Here is a 15,897-nt window from a genome sequence, read left to right as displayed (position 1 = left end):
AATGAATTTATGTGAAGTGATTTTATGTCAAATATTATGTCAATATTATGTTAAAATTGTAAGAAAAATCAACATATTTTAAATGGACGTACGGACATTCTGGTAATGATTATAGCGTTGCTACGCTTTCTAACTCGTTCCTAACGTCTATAGGAATCACCATGCAAAGTTTGAAATCGATAGGACAATTCTAACATGCCTAAATTAAAGAAAAAAGCTATCCGTTACGGACGGACGGACGTACGGACGGACCGACCCTAATTATAGAAAAGCTTCGCTTTTAAAAATGTTATTTTATTTGGTAAACTATATAGTAAGATTAATAAATGACAGGAGCCTAAAAATTATCATGATTCCATGCTTTATCTGTAACTTTTCATTAAAATTTTATAAAAATTAAATTTCTATAAGATTATATGTGATTTAATAAGCTTCTGTTAAAGATAGATATATAGTATGATACCATAAAGTTGCTTGCACCAGCATTTATGAGGAGGGTGAAAGAACAAAAGACAGTTTTACACAATTTCCTATTTTAGTGGGGTGTTGACACCCTTTTACACCTTCTTCCGAATGCTTATATTTTCATCCTTATTTTCTTTTTTTTTATTTTTATTGTTCATTTGTTAATTTTCAGAAAACTTCCCCCTTTCTCATTTGCGTAAACCTTAATTTTGTTCACAAAATCTCTTATTTCTATAGTATACCAATAAGTACCCCAATTTTAATCCTAAAAGATCAGACCCTCGACTGGAGCTTAAAAGATCGGGGATAAGGTAAACGCCCACCTTTACTAACCTACCTTTAATTAACAACTAATTAAGCTAGAGAGCTGAAAATTGCTGTTAGGTTTCCATTTCTCTTAAACAAGTTCGTTTTTCCTTCCTTCTAACTTTTATTTAACAACCTTTGTTTCTAGGTCCTTTTTTACCTAAACCTTTTTTACTCAAATCTTTCAAAACAGTTTGACGATTAAATGATTATTAAGAGAGAGGAGGGGGGGGGGGGGGGGGGGGTTATGCAATGCATGCTTTATTTTTAGTAATAAGGGAAATTACTGCATAAACCTTTTATTTATATGTCTTAATTTGGTTATCATATTAGTGTTTATATATATCCCCTATAGATATTATATAAATAAGGATATTGCAGATGTTACCCCTTTGGCTATTTATATATGAGTAGCACCTCTATAAGTATTCTCCTTCCCTCACTGACTGACTGTCTAACTGCCTGACTCAATCACTCAGAGTTAATATAAGTGTTTATATCCCCTATAGATATAATATAAACAAGGATGACAACATCCATAAGTAGCGAAGCACAAAAAATCGTAGATGGAAATACGTACAGGTAGATTTAAAAGGTTTTTACTAAAATCAAGAATAGATTTATTGGATAAAATAAATATGAAACCTTGTTTTATTTTGTATGATGACGATGGTCAAAGTAAATTATATTAAAGATGCTCATAACAATGGGAAAAATTATTTTGATACTGATATCCCATAAAAGTTTGAAAATTGGATCAAAATAAACAAAGATCTTGGGAAATATGTAAAACATATAAAAATAGCCAAAAAAACCTGATAAAAAGGCAGTCTGGCCGCCATGGTTGTTTTCTTAAAACGACAAAAAATTTAATTTTTAAATCCTTAAAAACTTTAAAAATTTGGAAAATCGGACCATATACACTGAAGATATGGAAAAAAGTGTTAAATATATTTATAAATAGCCTATAACCTGCCAAAAAGCCAGTCTGGCCGTCATGGTTATTTCCTTTAAAAACGGGAAATTTAATTTTGATATCTACAACTGAAAAAAATTTGAAAATCGGACTATAAACACTGAAGATATGGAGAAAAATGTTAAAAATATAAAAAAAACTGCCTAAAACCTGCTAAAAAGGCAGTCTGGCCGTCATGGTTGTCTTCTTTAAAAGACGGGAAATTTTAATTTTGATATCTATAACTGAAAAAATTTTGAAAATCGGACCATACACTGAAGATATGGAGAAAAATGTGAAAAATATAAAAATAGCCTAAAACCTGCTAAAAAGGCAGTCTGGCCTTCATGATTGTTTCTTTAAACGACAGGAAATTTAATTTTGATATCTGTAACTGAAAAAATTTTGAAAATTGGACCATAAACACTGAAGATATGGAGAAAAATGTGAAAAATATAAAAATAGCCTAAAACCTGCTAAAAATCGGTCCGCTCGCAAATGATATTTTATAGTCAATTGTGCTCCTTAATAATGGGAATGTTGTCAAAAAATTTCAGCATTCTATCTTTTATAGGAGCTGAGTAAATCCCATTTCCCCCATAGCGTTACGGACTGACGGACTGACTGACTGACTGACGGACGGACGGACGGACAAAGTGAATTATAGAGTAGCTTCGCTACTAAACAAAGTGAATTATAGAGTAGCTTCGCTACTAATAAGGGTATTGCAGATGTTACCCCTTTGGCCATTTATAGAAGCGTAGTAACTCTATAAGTATTCTCCTTCCCTCACTGACTGACTGTCTAACTGCATGACTCAATCACTCAATTTTCATATTAGTGTATATATTCTCTGTATATATTATATAAATAAGGGTATTGCAGATGTTACCCCTTTGGCCATTTATATATGCGTGGCACCTCTATAAGTATTCTCCTTCCCTCACTGACTGACTGTCTAACTGCATGACTCAATCACTCAATTTTCATATTAGTGTATATATTCTCTGTATATATTATATAAATAAGGGTATTGCAGATGTTACCCCTTTGGCCATTTATATATGCGTGGCACCTCTATAAGTATTCTCCTTCCCTCACTGACTGACTGTCTAACTGCATGACTCAATCACTCAATTTTCATATTAGTGTATATATCCTCTGTATATATTATATAAATAAGGGTATTGCAGATGTTACCCCTTTGGCCATTTATATATGCGTGGCACCTCTATAAGTGTGTTTGGTTCCTCACTCAAAGTCCATCTCTAGACAATATCTGTATTTATTCAAAATTTATCTATTATTTCATCGTCTATCTATCAATCTACTAACTATTTGTCTATCTATCTCTCTATATTTTATATGTATCTATCTATCTGCCAACAATCTATCTATCTATCTATTGCAGATATAAAAGTATAACTGTAGGCAATAAGAAGATATTTTATATAAAATTTATCGGATTTTTGATTGCAGTCCAAATTTTTGTACAACTTCATTATAGAAACTAGCAGTTTCGCCCCTAGCCTCTAGGGGCTTCGCCCTATGAGGTAATGGGAAGTCAACTCTCCTATGTAGAATTTTTTTTTAAAAAATAGGCTCTGCTACAGGCTGATGCCAAGCAAAAAAAAAAGGGGGTTGGAGAATTTTTAGTTTTTTGGGGGTTAGGGGTGTCCCACCCCCCAAGAAAATAGCTTAAACCACCACAGGACCAATAGGTATATACTCTGAAGAGTAGAATCCAATCGGTTCAGTGGTTAACGAGATCTTAAGCTTCAGACGGACAGAGAGACATCAAGCTACTTTGTATTATAGATTATGAGGTTCCCTGTTAGGCTAGATGGCATTGTATTGACAAAATAGTTTGTATAAGGGATCTAATGGGATAATACAATGGCTGATAAATTGATGTACATCCCCAGTGATGACACACAAAACTACAAATTCTGTAGATGAAAATTAGTGGCTAAAATGTTTGAACACTTAACTTAATAAACCAATAAATCAAAATTCAGTAAAACGTCCCCTAAGTTGTTAAGCCAACAAATAAGAAACTTTATTGTAAAACTTTGGGGACATGTGTAATAATCAGCCCATTGTCCCCTCTCTCTCTCTCTCTCTCTCTCTCTCTCTCTCTCTGAGTTTGTATGGTCTTTATTGACTTTATTCGTGGTTAGGGTAAAATGTTATCGTGTCTCTGCTTGCCTTCGAGGAGGTAGCAGCTTATAGTGCCTATAAAAAATGACATCATACAATACAACTGACTAATTATAGGCCAGTATATATCATGATGCTGTGAGTATTGGTGCAAAAAATGGGGACATGATTCCAGTGACGTCATATTTTTCTTTCCCGAAAAAGGGAAGGGGGGAAGAAAATCTCTTCAAAAGAGATGGGGAAAACCCCCTTAACTCTTATCTCTTTTTTTCTTCCCCCCTTCCCTTTTTCGGGAAAGAAAAATATGACGTCACTGGAATCATGTCCCCATTTTTTACACCAATACTCACAGCATCTATATCATTAGTCAATTAAAATGTATACTGGAGTACCATTTCTGGAGCACTAAGTGTCATAATAGAGACACTAAAATGCTGTTATGTCTATCATGTGACACTAATAATGAAAATAAGGGAATGCCTTGGCATGTAAACAGGCGCAAATCATTACCATACACAATTAGGTTAGGATGGTTAATCTAAGTAAATTTTCAACGAAAAACAAACATGAAAATATTTTTAAAAAGAAAAAAGTTAGTCTAAAATAGACATAAAATAGGTGAAATGTAATTTCATATACATAGATAGAAATATGATAAGGATAACAACTCTCATAATATCCATTCATATTTTAGCGTTACGCTCGTAAATATTATTCCAACGGAGAAAAAATCCTCCAAACTCTGTTAACAGAAACATCGGAGATTCTCTGAAAATCTCCGAAACTTTGCAACCAATGAGAGTTGAGAATGAATCTTCTGTGAACCAATCAGAATCGAGGGCGGAGATTTTTTAGCCAATGACAGCACAGGGCATAATGAAAGAAGGCCTCTCTATTGTGTGACGACATAGATAGACATAAAAGGATATATAGATAGATATATATTAGATGGACACGAAATAATAATAAAAGATTATAAATATTTTTAAAGTTGCTTTGATTTTCTTTATTTTTATAGTATTTTTTTGTGTGTTTTGGTATTTGCCTTATATTCATTTAAATATTGTGTGCTGTTTTTGGTTTTGTGTATGTTTATCTTTTGATGATAAAAAACGATGGATAAAGTTTTAAATTTTCATTTACTTAAAGTAATAGGAAGTTTTTTTGTGTGTCTCTTTTTAAGGATTACTGTCAGACGAGTTATTTTTACGATATATAAAGACTTACTAACATGAGGCAAGCATAAAAGTGTCTTTTGGACGATTGGTTTCAAAGAAAGTCTCAACAAAAATTGATATAAACCTGTAGCATTTATAATTGAGCCTTATAGTCTTAGGATTCACTATTTTAAAAAGCACTATATCATGCAGTCAACCTCGTTTCCTAAGAGTTTTCCATCTAGTTATTCTTTCCAATATTAATATATATGAGGCCTTAAAATAGGTGATTTCTTTTAACTATAAAATGATATGGTATAACAGTAGAATTAAAGTCTTGGATAGCCTGCTAAGTGTGATGTCATACTATTATTACATATCTTTAAGAATAGCCTTACTCCATAACTATGAAAGTTGGTTTTAGGGTGGTTTAATGTTATAGTATGACACTGTGATTATGTCCAATACAAGCCCTCAAATGTAATATTATACCTTTGTAAAATAAGATCTCAGAAACAGCCGCACACTGACAGAACTCGGCTCTACTTTTCCGATATTCCGATATATCGATATTTCCAGCTCTCTCATTTATATATACATTGCTCTCTCTTGCTATCCTGCTAGCTATCTATCTATCTGTCAAACTATCTATCTATCCTTTTTTACAGCATTCTGTTATATTCATAAATTGCACTTTTTATTATAGTTTTATTTTTAACATACTTTAAACTTTCAGGGACGGCCAAGCTTTTATTTTATTATTTTTTGGGGGGGAAGAAAGGGAGGAGGTTTAAATCTTGATAGTATGGGTAATTCTCCTTTTTTGGGGGGAGGCTTTTGATGTTTTGGGGGTTAATTTGGGATAAAATTTTAAATTCTTTTTTAAAAAAAACTAAATTTTGTTTAAGTAGGTAAAAAGAAGTTATGGTAAAAATTTCGAGTTAATGAATAAAAAAGAACAAGAAATATTATAAAGATATCTTATTGAAAGCCTTAGACTTATTCAGTAGTTGTATTAGGTACGCCAAAGGGGGGGGGGGTTATAAACGCCCCCCCTCCTCCTCTCACCTCAAAGGAATGTTTAATGTCATGGATTAATGGTCTTGATTTTAAAAAAGCAGGTAAATCTTTTACATTTCAAACCCAAACTATGCTTCAACCTCCCCCCCCCCCCAAAAAAAAAAGCTTTGACGTACTTGATGTGTATATTGTATAATTTTGTAAAATAGAAGAAATATAGACATTCATATACAATCAAACGCTGCTATAAAGTCAAACTAAAAAAATAATAACCCTAAGTAGAAAACTTACTGGTTTCATAGTGTTTACATTGCAAAGTTTAAAATCGTTAGAACAATTATAATATTTACAGCTTAAAACTACGATGTTAGCCACGGATTTAATCTTAATGAAGAAAAGCGTGAATTTTAAGAAAAAAAATCTATAATGAATTATTTTTTTATTGCTTAGAATAGCAAAAATAATTTGCTCTCTCTCATATTTGCTAAATAAGCATTTTAAATTAAATTGATTTTACATGAAGTTGAACTACTCTATGATTAAGCAATGTTCGTAAGTCTGTATATCACAAAAAAATGTCCGTAAATTGAACGTATATCAATTAGTGAGGTTTTTGTGAGGATCTCGCTAACCACTGAGCCACTTGAGTTTTCCATTTTAGGGAAGCTTTAGATTAGCTCCTGGAGTGGCTTTAGACTATATACTTCTATATTAAAGTCTTGGGATGGTTCTCGCCTTCGAATACAGAACCCCTAGATGCTAGGGGCGAAGCTACTAGTATACCATAAGGTTGTACAATAGGATATATAAGTTGGAAAGAATTTTAATGTTAGAGGGAGATTTAAAATCTGCATCAAATTTTAAGGATTTTATGTAAAATTCGCTTTTTGTATAATTCTTTATCTAAAAGCGGAAATACAATTTAAGTTAATTAATTTTGACATCCGTGATAGGTGGATTGAAAACTACCTGCGCTCTAATTGGTTGAATGATGTACGGCACTTAAGCTTCTCCAATCAGAGCGGAGATTTTAAAATCCATCAATCACAGATGTCAAAATTAATTAGCTCAAATTGTATTAAAGAATTATACAAAAAAAAGAATTTTATAAAAAATCTTAAAATTTTATGCAGATTTCAAATCTCCCTCTAACATTAAAATTCTTTCCAACATATATAGCTTATTGTACAATGTACATTTCAGTTTCATACCAGTTTAATGATCTTTTGATTATCAATATTGTTAGAATGATATTTCTCCGCAACATATGAACAAAGTTATCCTTGTTACAAATACACATGTTTTAAACGATGATTTATTTTCATCGTAAATTAAATGTGAATTTTTTTTTCATTTTATAAAAATAAGTTATAAACAAGAATTTTGAAGAAGTTAAAGTTTATTCCAATTCCCCCCCCCCCTCCCCTCACCCCTATCGCTGGATTTAAATATGGAGTGTTTAGGCTCCCATAACTAAAATCTCCTGTTCATTACCGAGATCTTAATGAGAATTGATTATCTTTTAATGTAATCATTTTAGGACAGGGAAATGTCAACAAAATAAAATCATTTATATATTCCTACTAAAACTAGTGGCATTAGATTATTTCGACGTGAATGTCCTTATTTTAAAGTCGGCAATATGATTAAATATATTCTACCAGCGGCTACGCCCCTAGAAGCCTCTAGGAACACTTAACGGAATGAGGAGTGTGGGAAGTCTTTAAGTTTTAAAAGGGATAGGAAAAATTTTTTGGGAAAGTATTTTTTTCTAGGGGCGATTTCTCTTAGGAGGGTGGATGGACATACCCTTATCCAAAATAGTCATAAACCTTCCCTGGACCTATATCCCCTTTATACAATAGAATAGGATAGTGCTTTTAAAAATTCTTTTTTTTTCAAAGTACTTAATATTTTTAACTTGTTTTTTGTTAAACTTCTTTTCTTATTTAATAATTTATTCTTTTAAGAACAAACTATACATAATTAAATCACATATTAATTTAAAGGAACTATCATACATTTAAATTTAAAAAAAACATAAACAATTTAAAGAATAATAAAAACATTAAGCTAACTACACAGTAATAATAAAGTTAAAAAATTGTAATTAGTAAATTGTCAAAATATATGACATTGGACCCGCTAGGCTTCGGGTAGGGTGAGGGGGCTACTCACAATGGGCTATAGTGTGTACAAACATATAGCATTCATCAGTATTTTTTTTCATTAAATACTGGATAATAATGTTTATGGTAAACATATACCAAAACAAATAATAATCTTCCCATGTTACTCTGCATGGGCAGACATATGATAATAATAATGATAATCAGCAAGATAATAGATTTGTAGTTAAATATATTTATGTTATTCTTCAAGTAGATATGTTCTTCAAATTGATGTAGTCAAGATTCCACGGGAATAAAGATGGAGGAAAACCGTCTGCTTTGCTTTAAATGAAGTTTACTATTGTCACTTTTTACACTTTATACAAGATCCACATAGACAGGTATCAATGCTTCTAAGTGCTGATTTCTTATGCAGTGTATACCATGACTTTGAATTGAAGGGAAAGTGTCAGAGATCACTGCAAGTCGTCGACAGCAAGACGCCAAAGTTTCAATAAAGAAACCCTCTACCCATTAAAATTGGCAGCTGCCTGGCATGAGTAAAACCAGGAGATAATAACTGAAACATCAGGAGTTATGTAAAAAAACAAATTAGTTATCTCCAAGCTAAATTGTTTTGTCCCATATTTACCAATGTGATGATGCGAAGTTAGGTTCAGATTACAGCCAAGCGTCACCCAGCGGTCAAGCTTGGGAGGAGGGAGAAGGGGTTAACAGGTTCTTGTAGAATGATGTAGGGAGGTTCTTCCATAAGGAGGGTGAGGAGGAGGGTTGGTCTGCAAGTAGGGTTTGTGGGGAAGTATATTCCCCCCCAACAGATAACACAGAAAAACATCTTAGAAACAAACAAAGAATTTTTTCTTATATTTTAAGCTGGCTTCACTGAATGGTTTTGGTATGTGGAAATTTCTTCATGCTGGTTTTCTCACTTCTTTACATAAATTGGTTTCAAACACATTTTTTCAACCTGTATTATATATAAGCTGACTGTGTATAAGAAAGACTGAATAATTACAGCCATAATGGGAGCAAGCCCTTTAGCGTCCACACACAGCAAAGGCTACAACATAACTGTTTTTTGTTAAACTTATATTAATTTTAACTAGTATGAAGCTTGTTGTTTTCTTAAGAATTTTTGCAAATATGGTTATTATGTTATAGAATTGAGAAGGCTTGAATAAAGCGAAATATATTTTCTACAAAGAAGTGTGTTCTTACATGTGTAATTAGCTCTAGCCGCGCGTTTTTTGAGGATAGTGTGTTCATTGCTGATATAGTATCGACATACCTTAATTTAAATGACATCATTAAAAATATATATGTATGTATTTATGTCAATTATATATCATTGAATAAAGGTGGTCATGATTGACATAATACTGACAAAACATTATTCTAGTTACATTATGACTTAATACTTAATGTTGATCAAAAAACTACAAGAAATTTTACATTTACAATAATGGCAGACAGAAAAGACAGAGGCAAATTAGTTTAACTTAAAGGAGAAATATCCCCCCGTGTTATTATTTTGTAATCCATCTTAATAACAAACAATCAATCTGTCAGTAATCTATCTATCTTTCAGAAAGTCTATCTATCTATCCATAAGTCTATCTATCTATCAAAAAGTCTATCTGTCTATTAGAAAGTTTATCTGTCTATCTTATAGTCTATCTATTTATCAGAAAGGCTATCCATCCATCCAAAAATCTTTCTATCTATCCAAAATACTATCTATCTAACGTTTAAACAGTCTGTCTATCTGTCCATTAGTCTATCAAGCTATCAAAGATTCAAAATGTTTTTCTATCTATCCAAAAGTCTATCTATTTATTAGAAAGTTTATCTATCTATTAAAAAGTCTATCTATCTGTCTGGCAGAAAAGTTGAAAAAAAGTTTTTTTCAAAATGACATATACACCTTTTTCAATCAATAGTAAAATCACTTAAAAGTTTTGTGAAAATTATAGTATAATACACAAATTATAGGACAAGTTATATGTTTACTAAAAACTTAGTTTTTTAGTTTTTATTTTATTTTTCATTCTTAAATTATCTACTAATGGCTACACCTCTAGCATCTAGAAGTTCTTTATTCTCAGAGGTAGGGAAGAACAGTAAAATAGCCTGGAACTAACCGATGCACTAAATCTAAAAATAAAATAGCCTAAATCCATCCTGTGACTACCGTTGAACTTTCCTCAAATGGAGAACTCAAAATCGGTTCATTAGTTATCGAAATCTTAAGCCAAAGACAAAAACCTTACTACTTTATATTAAGGATTATTATACAGTGTGTTTTTTTTATGAGAACTTTTTTGAAAGCAATTTTACCCCACTTATAGTTATCAGAATTTAATGATTAATTGCTTATTTTCTTCGTTTTTTAAGGGAAATTATGAAACAACCAAAAAAATTACAGTTTTTGTTGAAAAAGTACAGTAAAGTTGAAAATTAAAAACTTAGGTGACAACATCTAAAAATGGTTTTAGCGCATTTTTCTTATGCTCAAAATTGGATTTTCAGTAGTCGACTTTGGGGGGCCAGTACTTTCTCCCTGATTGAGATATGGCCTTCAAACTTTGACCTATTCTAGTACATGTCCCCAATAGTATCTGTATAAATTTATAGCTCTATATCTCAACTTTGAAGCGTTTTGCAGCCATTCTTGCAAAAGGTAGAATATTTGAACATAAGAAAAATGCGCTAAAACCATTTTTAGATGTTGACACCTAAGTTTTTAATTTTCAACTTTACTGTACTTTTTCAACAAAAACTGTAATTTTTTTTGGTTGTTTCATAATTTCCCTTAAAACACGAAGAAAATAAGCCATTAATCATTAAATTCTGATAACTATAAGTGGGGTAAAATTGCTTTCAAAAAAGTTCTCATAAAAAAAACACACTGTATAATGTATATATAAACACAGGTTATTTCTTTAACTTTTTATAGGATCGTAAGAAGTAGAATGATGTCTTTTTGTCAGTTGGTTTGGCTTTTAAGGTATCTTAAACTGATTTTTTCATGTAATAAATGTACTATTCCAGTGGTGGTTTTAATCAACTTTTTATAATATTGTGTTATGAAATAATGTCCAATAATAATAATTCTATTATATAATAGTGACGTAAAGAAGAAAGAAGTTTATCATAGAGTTGCTACGCTACCGTGGAAAATAGCAAGTTATATTTCATGATTAAGGAGACGAAAAATACTTTTTTTTACATTTTTACAACAATAACAACGAATTGGAGTTTAGTGTGGGGTTGTCAGAGCAAAAAGCAAAAAAAAATGCAACGAAGTGTATGCACAAAATTATTGTTGGGGGGGGTGGGGGGGGCGCAAGCCCCAAAAACTTTCTGCCTTGGAAACAATGGATTTTTTTGGCAATAATAATTACTTGGATGTTGCGCCAGATTTTCATGCACTGTGACTCCCAGCTGGCTAAAATAACGATCCATATTAGCAACCTAAATTGACGACAAAATTTCTCCTATCAATATATCCACGTAGTCCCTATCCATTTACATGCTTTGATTATACTCTTTTAGAAATTAACCCTAATAAGCTTCCTATCACATTAATTGACTATTATCGTGTTTTAATTGCTTTAATATTTAAGTGTTTTTTTACTTTGACACCCCTCTTGGTTATTTAAACTGGGAGTATTAGGGGGCGTATTCACCTTCCTTATTTTGCCAGGGGTGTTATTACAAGCCCTACTGCACGCTCTAGTCTACAGCATGACCCTTGAAAAAGTATTTTTAAGCATCTGCAGCCCTTATTTCTCAATGAATTATAAAAAAATGCATATGTCCTTGTTCTCCATAGTATTCCACATAAGTAGATATAAAAATATTTTTTTTACCTTTATTAACACCGGAGATTTTTAGAGCTAAAGTTTTGAAAAAGTGACTGAGGAAAAAGTAACTTTTAACATGAAACGACTTTTTTAGCAAAATTAAGGTAGAAATCCATTTATTTTTGTTACTAGCAGAAACTTTATACAAAAATGAAATAAAAAATTTAGTTTTTGAGTAAAAAGCATTTTTTTACACATATTTTTTGAGTCTTTTTAGTTTAATGATATTTTGAAAAACTGACTTATTAGGCAAAATTGTTTAAGATTAAAAAACCAAATAAATCTTTATGAATATAGCAGGAAAATTGTTTTTGTTTCACAATCCTAACTTTAATAACAAAAAAGTTATAAAGAAAATAAAATTAAAACATAATGATTTTTTTGTCTAAAAAGCTTAATTAACCCCCTATTAAATTATTGAGATGTCAGAAAAGTAGGCGGAGCAACTGTCATAATTAATCCTTTTCTCAAATAAGGGTTAATAAATAACCTAAAATTTGCAAATAATTAATTCATTCAGTAGTTTTTTTTGCCATTAAAAATTTATATTTTTTGGTGGAATAAAAGAGAAATAATTAGTTAACTTGTTTTTCTTTGTGTATCATTATTCAGTTACCAGAAAAACATAATATAACCATCCAAAAAATAAGAGAAACAAAAAAAAATTCTTTTTCTCAGTCACTTTTTCAAAACTTTAGCTCTAAAAATCTCCGGTGTTAATGGAGGTAAAAAAAATATTTTTATATCTACTTATGTGGAATACTATGGAGAACTAGGACATAAGCATTTTTTATAATTCATTGAGAAATAAGGGCTGCAGATGCTTAAAAATACTTTTTCGAGGGTCATGCTGTATAATACATGAGAAAAGTCATTTCTCGCATCGTATTATAAACAGCTTTCCGCGGATATAGAATGTATAATTATAAGATTAAAACCAGGTTTTTTAGCCCCGAGATGCCGAAGGCACGGGCTAAAAAAACTGGTTTTAATTTTATGATTGTACATTTCTATATTCGTAGAAAACTGGATGTAATACAATGCTAAGTATAGTTTTTTTGTATGGATGAGAACCGGTTCCTATCCACCGGATTCGAATGAATACAAGAAAGAAAATTATTGTTTTGCTGTAATATTCCTCAGCTTAAATAGATAATGTCTTTGAAAAGTAAGTCTTTGACAGCTAATCTAGTATTTTCAATAGAAATACAGACATGAATATAGTAACTCAAGAAAAAAATGTTTTTAAAGAAAATGAATTACAAGCTTGCTAGCAAATCCTTTCTACATTTAGTGTGTGTCGATACGTCACTAACGTATAGCTTTGGTTTTAACTTTAATAAACTTTAAATGTATTACTAGAAAGTAAAAATGTATCTTTAAAAAGTATTCGTTTTAAGTTAAATTTTCATGATTTTTCTCCCTCTCTGAAATTTTGAAACTTTTCGGGAAATGATTATTTCATATTTTATTCCATTATTTAGTAGATTTTAGTCTTTTTATTAGCAAAGCTACTCTGTAATTTAACTTGATCGTCCGTCCATAACTTTAAATTTTAGTTATAGCATTATTATCAAGACATGCAGTGAAATATAACAGCTGTAATTTTGTGTTAAGAATCTTCTAATTTAGGAGCTTTACCAGAGAAAGAGAGATGTGACAATGGGCTGTTTTTTACACTAGTCCCTGAAGTTTTATAACAACGTTTTCTTATTCGTTGTCTTAACAACTTTGGGGACTTTAGTGAATTTTAATTGGTTGAGTGCCAAACATTTCAACATCTGCGTTTCAACGTAATCTACAGAAGGGGTAATTATTGTGTGTATCATCATTAGGAATGTACATAAATTTGTTGGCCTTTGTCTTATCTCTTTCGATCCCTGACTATAAGGCATTACTAAAAGTACGTAGTAATAACTAAAATGATATCGACATAATTTTATTCTGACGACAAAATTTAACTGAGTAATTGAATCCACAAGTGCAAAAAATAGATTTTTCAGGGGAAGAAATTTGCACATTTTTTCTCTTGAAAATTAGTCTAATCAATCTTCATAGGTTCAATCCTTAAAAATAGCAAGACCAGAAATTTAGGTAGATTATAAATGGATATGGAATACGTGGATATTGTTACCGGGGAAATTTAGGTTGCTCTGATATTTTTCAATACGCTCCTTCGTGGTCAGGGAAGCAAATGGAGTAAATGAATATTATCGTTATATTAGCCAGGTGGGAGAATTATTTTATCAGGTTATGAGAGAATCCTTCACAATATCCAGTATTCTTTATCTAATAGGTAAAAAGTTTGCGGTAAAAAAATAACGAAAAATATGCTTATAAATGAAATACTTTCGGGTATAGTCCCTTTCGTAACATCGCACCTTATTGGGCGGTTCTTAGTATTTTTCACAGTAGCTTTTCTCCTATTTCTAGCCCCTGCGTGGGGCTCTAAAACTGCGAGGCCAATTACCTAACCCTGTGGGGCAATCACCTAACCCAATATAACCTAACCTTACCTAAAATAACCTATAAAAAGACATTTTAAAAATACGACGAATCGCCCCTTATGGGGCGATGTTACGAAAGGGACTATTCCCATACTTTCTATAAGTATTGTAAGATAGATTTTAACAGATAAATATTGACGAATAACGTTGGGTAAAGTATAACTACATAATAAGAAGGGAATTCTGCAGAAATTTCTTTTATGGCGTCTTAAATAGATAGAGGTTGGGGGAACGATATTTAAGTATAGAGATACAATGGTATCGAAAGATTTATAAAGAATAATCTTTATAAAAAAATTCACCTATCTTTTACCGATAATAAGCGAATGATTTTGTTATATTTTCTACTTTTAAATCATGAAATGATAAGTTTTAAAATATGAGAATGTAAGACTGAATGGGTAAACTTTTAAGGATTGGACTAAAATTGGTATACATTCATTACATCAGTGTCAAACCTATCTTTAAAGATGAATCTATTGGGACATAATTACAATATCTTTCTACCAGCGGCTACGCCCCTAAAGCCTTTTGGAACGATTGGGGTCGACCATCCACAAGAAAACGTAAAATATTTTTATAGTGGCGATTTCTAGTGGCAGGAAGGTTAGGTAACCTCCCCAAAAATAGTTACTGACATTCCCTGGACTTTTGAGAGGCTTCACTGTATAGGAGAACTATATCGGTTCAGTAGTTAGCGAGATTCTTTTACAAATATACAGACAGACATCCTATAACTTTTGTTTGTCTAATTTTTATCTACCTACTTATTCATCTATCGTTAGTGAGATCTTACAGTACAACTTCTTACAAGACACAAACAGTAAATTTAAACCAAAAGAACCTTCATTTAAATAAACTGAAATAAGGGGAGGAGGGGTTATTTTTTTCCTATGCCTTATCCGAGTAGAACCTATTTTAAACCTTAGTCCTACCATTAACGTAATGTGCAGACTTACAAACAATGTTAGTTATAAAGTAGATGCTTATTGATATATATAGTTAATCACTAAATAAAATCAGAGCTTTATCTATAATAGCAGCCGAAGCTAATGTTTACCAGTTAGGGAGTTGAATCCATTTTTATAGAAGCAGAAATATAATCTATGATTATGGTTTGGACCCTCTAAAACTGTAATCTACCCTTCCACTTTCCCCTCTCTTGGTGAAGATATCTTCAACACCGATACGATTTTTGAAATGTAAGATTCTACTTTCCCTTCTCTTGGTGAAGATATCTTCACCAAGGAGACAAAAGTGGAAAGGTAGATTACAGTTTTAGAAGGTCCAAACCATAATCATAGATTATATTTCTGCTTCTATAAAAAT

The sequence above is a fragment of the Acartia tonsa genome, chromosome 14 (assembly GCF_053477335.1).
Source record: "Acartia tonsa isolate MP-2025a chromosome 14, ASM5347733v1, whole genome shotgun sequence".
Lineage (NCBI taxonomy): Eukaryota > Metazoa > Arthropoda > Copepoda > Calanoida > Acartiidae > Acartia > Acartia tonsa.
The sequence above is the reverse complement of the archived record's forward strand: the minus strand, read 5'-3'. Positions refer to the sequence as shown.